Source organism: Triticum aestivum, chromosome 2B, assembly GCF_018294505.1.
Source record: "Triticum aestivum cultivar Chinese Spring chromosome 2B, IWGSC CS RefSeq v2.1, whole genome shotgun sequence".
Lineage (NCBI taxonomy): Eukaryota > Viridiplantae > Streptophyta > Magnoliopsida > Poales > Poaceae > Triticum > Triticum aestivum.
In genome coordinates, this window is record NC_057798.1 from 5,081,792 (window position 1) to 5,090,146 (window position 8,355).

At 42.5% G+C, this 8,355-nt stretch overlaps 1 pseudogene; it reads left to right on the top strand.

Moving 5' to 3' along the window:
- The first annotated feature begins 846 nt into the window (after positions 1-846).
- On the top strand, positions 847-2,391 carry LOC123047652 (berberine bridge enzyme-like Cyn d 4; annotated as a pseudogene).
- The last annotated feature ends 5,964 nt before the right edge of the window (positions 2,392-8,355 follow it).

Genomic DNA, 8,355 nt, shown 5'->3' on the forward strand with positions numbered 1-8,355 from the left:
ACAGAGGTATTGGGAGTACGGGTGCAATTTTACGTGATGACACAGGTTTTTTCTTGGCTGCATCTTGTGTTGATATTCCGTTCGTGGAAGATGCCGGGACAGCAGAAGCTCGGGGTCTTAGGGATTGGTTTCTTCTGGCTAATGATATGGGCTGCAACAAAATCTACGTGGAGGCGGATTGTATGGAGGTAATTGAGATCATGCAGAACGGCGGAAATTCACTCGGCCCAGCGGCGGCAATCTATGAAGAATGCTCTTTTTTAGCTCGCAATTTTATTTTAGTATGTCTTCATCACTGTCCTAGGGAGGCCAATATGGCGGCGGATGTATTGTCTAGGAACTCGGAGACTTCTCGAACAATTGTCTGGAAGTCGGAGCCTCCGGGGTTTCTAGTAGACGTTTTATCAAACGATGTATCTTTATTCTCACATGAAATATAAACCGCCATGATGGCATTCCTTCCAAAAAAAACATGCAACTAATATCCTGCCTAATATGCCATTGATGTCTTACCTAATATAGACGTGCAATCAGTATCTTGCTTAAAATCAACAATATGTTAATCTAAATGTGGATATTGGCACCAAATTAAGATATCTCATAAACTTTCTCGCATAAAAGACATTACCTGAGGATTGTTTAGATATGCATTGGGATTGCTATATCTAAATATCTATTTAATTGATGCCCTCCCATACATTTTCTTAATATTAAATAGATATCCGGGTAAACTTAGTAAGCATTGATTTTTTTAGTATCTATTTAATGTCATTAAATAATATTGGTGCCTTTTATATAGGCCATCTATTTGGGGACGGTGAGCGAGGAGTAGTAGCAACGATGGCCATGGGCAAGCGCTTCAACTTAGCGGCGCCACTGCTGCTCACCTTAACCTTCTTGTTCTGCAGCTGCTCCATGATCTCTTCTTCTTCCCAAGCGTCGCCCGCTGGCTTCCTCCAATGCGTCACCAAGGCTAACATCTCGGTGTTCGAGCAGGGCGAGGATTTGTTCAACACGCAGCTCCACAAATACATGAGGAACCCAAAGTTCCTGGCAAACACCACCGAGAGGCCGCTCTATGTCGTGATGCCGGTGAATGCTCACCACGTGCAGGTCGCCGTGCGCTGCGGCAGCCTAAACGGGGTGCCCATCCGCGTGCGCAGCGGCGGGCACAACTATGAGGGCCTGTCGTACCGGTCCGTGCACACCGAGGGCTTCACCATGCTCGACATGTTGGAGCTACGCGCCGTGGTCGTCGACAACCAGACATCGACAGCGTGGGTGGAGTCCGGCGCGACGCTCGGCGAGCTCTACTATGCCATATCGAAGGCGAGTAGCCTTCTGGGATTCCCGGCCGGCGTGTGCCCGACCGTCGGCGTCGGAGGCCATTTTAGCGGCGGTGGCTTCGGCAAGATGATGCGCAAGCACGGGCTGGCCATTGATAACATTATCGATGCTGAGTTGGTGGACGTCAATGGCACGCTCCTGAACAAGACCACCATGGGGGACGACGTCTTCTGGGCCATCAGAGGCGGCGGCGGAGGGAGCTTCGGCGTCGTGCTGAAGTGGCAGGTGAGGCTCGTGACCGTCCCGGCGACGGTATCGGTGTTCAAGGTCTCGGCGTCCAACAGCCAGGGAGCCGCCGTGCACGCGGTCACCAAGTGGCAGAAGGTGGCGCCGGCCCTGCCGGACGAACTGTACATCAGGGCGCTTGTCCAGAACGACATGGCCGTCTTTCGAGCAGTGTTCCTCGGCACATGCGACACGCTCCTGTCTCTGGTGATGAGCCAGAAAGAGAGACTGAATTTGAGGCGCTCCGACTGCAAGGAGATGAGCTGGATCGAGTCCATGGCCTAGGTAAACAACTGCACTGTGGAGGACCTCCCGAAGCGGACCACCTCCAAGATCGACTCCAGCCATGGCTTCAAGGCGACCACGGACTACGTCCGGCGGCCCATTCGGCGGGAGGTGTGGGCCAAGATCTTCAACAAGCAGGTTGGGCAGCCAAATGCGCAGATCGTCCTGGTCCCCTATGGCGGGCGGATGAGCAACGTGAAGGAGGACGCGACGCCGTTCCCGCACCGCGCCGGGGTGTTGTATAGCATGCAATTGTACAACTACTGGCTGCCCGTGGATTCGGGAGACGACTCGGCAAACGTGCAGAGCAAGTGGGTGAGGGACATGTACGCCTTCATGTCACCGTACGTGAGCTCTAATTCCATGTCAAGGGGAGCCTACTTCAACTGCAGGGACCTGGATCTGGGTCCCAACTGGGGGCCGAAATACTTCAAGGGTAACTACCAGAGGCTCACCAAGGCCAAGGCTGAGATCGACCCCCACAATTACTTCCGCAATGAGCAAAGTATCTCCCTGCCAAAAGGAGCATCTTAATTGTTCCCCTATTTCCTCCTCTTTTTGAATTAGCGGCAAAATATTTCGGTTAAAGCATCCTAATTAATTGTTGTGGACTGCAAGCCTTCGTTTTACTACTCCCTCCGTTCCTAAATATAAAACCTTTTGGGGATTCCATCATAGACTACATACGGAGCAAAATGAGTGAATCTTTAAAAGGTCTTATATTTAGGAACGGAGGAAATACCTCTGTAAAGAAATATAAAAGTGTTTAGATCACTACAGTAGTGATCTAAATGCTCTTATTTCTTTAAGGAGGGAGTATTATATATTGACATGTACGCATTCTATCTTGAAATCACCTTTTTTTAATAATGAAAATGGTTCAAACTGTTATTTAATAAAATAAAATAAATGTTTGTAATACTAAAATGTTTCTCATATCGCTTTTTGAAATGATTGAAAAGGCTGAAATCACTTGATTGAAATCATGATATTTTTGAAAGAACTGCAACATGTTTGAAGTAATTGAAATCACATTTTGGAACAATCAAAACTTATACAAAATAATTGAAACCACTTTTTAAATAATGAACATTGTTGATTTTTAAAGACAATTTAAGATGTCACTTTTTTTTAAAATGATGTGCAATGATCAAGCATAGCAGATATCAAAAAAAGGACAAGCAATGAAAATATCATTCTTGATATCTTACGATCATGCAAAGCAATATGGCAATAATACTCAAGTCATGTATATGATGCTGGAAGTTGCATGACAATATATCTCAGAAATGACTATGGAAATGCCATGATAGGTAGGTATAGTGGCTGTTTTGAGAAAGATATATGGAGGGTTTTTGCAGCGGCGAAGTTTGTGCGGCACTGGAGAGGCTAGCAATGGCGGAAAGGTGAGTGTGCGTATAATCCATGAACTCACATTAGTCATAAAGAACTCATATACTTATTGTGAAATATTTATTGGCCCTCGAAGCAAAGTAGTACTAGCATACCCTAGGGGGAGGTTGGTAGGAGTTAACCATCGCACACCCCCGATTCAAACAGCACAAAAGGATTTCAATCAAGGATAAAATATGCTCCGACCTCACCGCTAATGGCAGCGGCCACCACTTTACATGCGTGAAGGTTTACTTGCGTAAAGACATACTTCCCTTAACACCATTATTAATACTCAACTTTAATTCTTTTACTAGCATGCCCCCATATTACCACCTCAATATCGCAAAAGTATTGCAAGGAGTCAAACATATCATATCCAGTGATCTATAAGTTTTGTGTATGATTTTATGACTAACCATGTGAATGACCAATTCCTATTGAATCTCTAAATAGATATAAGTTTAATTCTTTCTACAAAAGACTTTCCCAAGCTGTAACAAAATAACGGTTTTCCAATGTAGAGAAACAGGCATCCAAACTTCAAATGATATAAGTGAAGCACATGAAGCAATCTTAAAGCCAAACTCAAAAGATATAAGTGAAGTGCAAAGAGCATTCGATAAATCAACCAAGGACTATCTCGTACCAGCATGGAGCATTATTAAAAGCAAAATAAAAGCACACGACGCTCCAAGAATTTACACATATCATGTGAGCAAAACAAAAACCGAGACATACCGATAGATGCCTTCCGGGGCATCCCCAAGCTTAGTCGCTTGACTGTCCTTGAATATTAACTTGGGTGCCTTGGGCATCCCCAAGCTTGAGCTCTTGGCTCCTCTTATTCTTCTCATATTGATACCTCCTCGATCTTCGAACACTTCATCCACAGAAAACTCAAACAAACTTTTTATTAGAGGGGTTAGTACATATAACATTGAATCCCATCATGTCCTACTATAACATTATTTTGCAATTATGATCAAGAATTACCCACTGCCATCACAATTCTGTGGCTCCCAAGTCAGTGGGGCTCAACAAGATTTCAAACATACACAAACAAAGAAACTATAACAGCAATCTTTGGAAACAAGACCGTCGATAAAGATGCAAATGGTACATATACTTCTGTAACTCAAAAAATTCTGAAACATTAGGAAAAAAAACTTGCATGGCGGTACTGTGTAAAAATTTCAGAAACTTTTGATGTTCCAGTAAAAAGGAAAATTCACGCACTACAGCCGACATTTTTGTTTTCGCACCGCACACACCAAACAAGCAATCTAATCATCCTAAAGGCAAATCTTGGCACATTATTTTTATAATACAATGAATTTGTACAAGGGTATAATATCTTTTGTTAAAAGTTTTCTGTAATTCAAGATTCACAAAGTTTCCATGGGCTTGAACAAAGTTCAAGGAGCTCCCCCACTTCAACGGTGCTCGTCTTTCTTACTTTCAATTTTCTTTTTGTAAAGTTTTAGGTTCCCCTCTATATTTTTTTTCTGTTTTTAAACTTTTTAAAAGCACTCAACAGAAATAAATGACTCTCTAAAACTTATGGGTGGTCTCCCGAGCAGCGCTTTCTTTAAAGCCATTAAGCTAGGCATAAAGTGCTCAAGTAATTGATCCACTCGGATCCCAAGGTATATCAAAGCCTATTTTAATTCAAAATGATTTTTAATTCAGTAGTGAGCACAGAGTAACATATACCACATAACAACAGAGGCTAACCCTCTTCCTATGCATCACATGTCATAAAAGAACAATTCATGCACACAAAGTAAACGCCAATGCATAGTATACTCAGTTTCTTGCAATTTTATCGTATTGGAAACATAGAGAGGCGGAGATGTAGTTCCTCTCTCATAATAATTGCAAGTAGGAACTGAAAGTGCATGCATATTATATTCGTCAAAATCATCATATGTAGTGGTAAAACGCAACCCATCAATATAATACTTAATAAGTGCAAACTTCTCCGATATAGTGTAGTTGGGAGAATTGAAAAAGGTAATAGGACTATCATGTGTGGGTGCAATAGGAAAAATTCCATTGGTAACATAAGGAACTATAGCAAGTTCATCTCCATAAGCATCATTCATATTGGCATCATGGCCACAATCATAGCAAACATCATCAAAAAGGGATCATAGCAATCATCATAGCATTCATCCTTCGGTAAGCATGAAGAGAAATTAAACAATGTATGCGTTTAAGGGTTACTCTCATCAGAAGGTGGGCGCAGGTAGCTAATCCGCTCTTCCTCCATTTGTTCTTCACTCTCCTCCTCATCTTTTTCATCTAATGAGCTCACAGTGTCATCAATTTTTTCTTCCATAGATTCCTACAAAATATTAGTCCCTTCTTGGACAGCGGAGCCTTTCTCAATAGATGCATCAATATCGACATTGTATTTATAATTCTCCTAGCAATATTTAAGTATAGAAAGATTTTTAGATCTGTAAACAACATTGTCCCAATTTTCATACTCTCCAAACAAAAATTCTATTTCACATGCACCGTTAAAAGCCACATATTCTTCTATTCGTTCCACATCATAATAATCATATATACCACTAGCATAGGAAGCCAAGGTTTCATTATTATTAAATTCACATGAAATAGGAAGGTGTGGAGCCTTCATCTTAGAGAAACAAGTATAATCATATCTCACGCATAAATCCCAAGCATACAAATGTAACATTTCAATTTGATCCCATAAGTGTTTCCCTTTTTGAGTCAAACGATAGTCCCTAAAGTGTTGATCCAACGTGACTCCCATGATCACGTTGAATGGGGTTTTCTCAGGATTATCAAATTAGTCTTTAAAGTTTTTCACATAACCAGCATCGTGGGTTTTAGGAGGTTCCCCATCTCCATGAATACCAAGTACACCTAATTTTTTTGGTATTTCGTGTTCCATATCCATATCTAAAGATAGAGAACAGTTTAGAACAGGAAATAAAAACTACTTACTGATAAAGCAAACAACATGACACGAGAATATTCATCCCACGATATTGCTCCCCGGCAATGGTGCCAGAAAAAGGTCTTGATAACTCACAATTATAGGGGATCGTTCGTAGCCTATTTGATAAGTAACAGTTTCGATCCCAAGGAGGATCTAAAGGTAGAATTTATATTCTCTCAAGTTCTATCGACCACCGATACACCTCTACGAACGCTTAACGCTCGCTTTACCTAGAACAAGTATGAAACTATTTTGTAGGTGTGATAGGATAGTTTGCAAAAATAAAACTAGGATTACTTAGCAAGAATAAAACTAAGAGTAAGTTGCAAGATAACAAAGTTAGTTGTTTAGTAGAGAGCTTTTTGTAACACAATAGAAGGATTTTGTCCCTAGGCAATCGATAACTAGACCGGTAATCGTTATTGCAATTTTATATGAGGGAGAGGCATGAGCTAACGTACTTTCTCTACTTGGATCATATGGACTTACTATTGGAACTCTAGTAAGCATCTGCAACTACTAAAGATCATTAAGGTAAAACCCAACCATAGCATTATGTAACAAGTCCTCTTTTATTACCATAACCAACAACCCCCTTACTCAGGTATAAGCTTCTGTCACTAGCCGCCCACTATAAGCGAAGCATGAATGTATTGCAACACCCTATAACGGGAATCCCTCACGCTTACGCGATACGGAGGGCATCATAGGACAGCACCAAAATAAAAAATGCAACTCAAACCAATCACGATCATCAATTAACCCATATGACAAAATGAATCTACTCAAAGACCGTAGGATAGCCACACATCATTGGATAATAATATATAGCATTGAGCACGATGGTGAAGTAGAGATTACAGCGGGGAGAAGAGGTGTTAGATCGCCGTATAGAGGGGTGAAAATTGGTGTTGACGGTAGCGAGGTTGTTGGTGCAGATCGTTGTCATGATCCTTGCCCCGGCGGCACTCCGGCGCCACTAGGAGAGAGGGGAAGAGAGCCCCCTCCTCCTTCTTCCTTGACCTCACCCTTTATGGGATGAGGGTTTCCCCTCAGTACATGGCATCCATGGTGGCGGAAGGGCGAGAGCCCCTCCGAGATTGGATCTGTCTCTTTGTTTCTCTTCTATTTCACGTCCCCGTTTCTTAAATATACGGAGGTCCGTAACTCCGATTGGGCTGAAATTTTAACACGAATTTTTTGGATATAAGATTCCTTGCTGCTGAAGGACACCTCCAACTGACCTACGGGGTGACCACAAGCTTGCCAGACACGCTCTGGGTAAGGGGGCGCGCCCCTTATGCTTGTGGGCCCCTCGGGCATCGTCTCATGTTGATTCCACTTCCCATAGATCACATATATTCTGAAAATAATTCTCTGTAAAATTTTATCGCATTTGGACTTTGTTTGATATGGATATTCTGCAAAACAAAAAAACATGCAATAAACAGGAACTGACACCGGGCACTGGATCAATATGTTAGTTCGAAAAAATAATAAAAATGTTGCCAAAAGTATATAAAAGTTGTAGAATATTGGCATGAAACAATAAAAAATTACAGATATGATAGAGACGTATTAAAGCCATGCCGGATAGTTGACACTTTATGTGTGCCACCCCGTAGAGAGGTCGTACGTTCAATCTTAGTTCGAGAGTGCCTCCCGAAGGGTTGTCGGAGTGACCGTTCGAGATTCTGAGAGTGCCTCCCGAAGGGTTGTCCGAGGTAATGTCTGAGGTTCTGTCCATGAGCCTCCCGAAGGGCTGTCCGAGGTAATGCCCGAGGTTCTGTCCATGAGCCTCCCGAAGGTCTGTCCGAGGGATCGCCCGAGGGAGTACATCCTCGTGGTTGGGAGGTTGTGAAGTCCTAGCTGTTGGGATCTACACTGACGATCTTCGCCAACTCTACTTCCTCTTTGCTATGAGTTGGTAGCAATCAGATCAAAACCTTGTATGCATCTTCATAGTGGTCCTAAGCTGGTGTGATGGTTGGAAAGTTTTAGTTTTATGTCGTGTTCCCCTACAGGGGCATCATGAGCCGTGCTATGCATAGATGCAGGTTTCGATCTAGAATACATAGAGATGTATTGATATTGCATAACATAATTTTATAGTAGATGAGATCTATTGC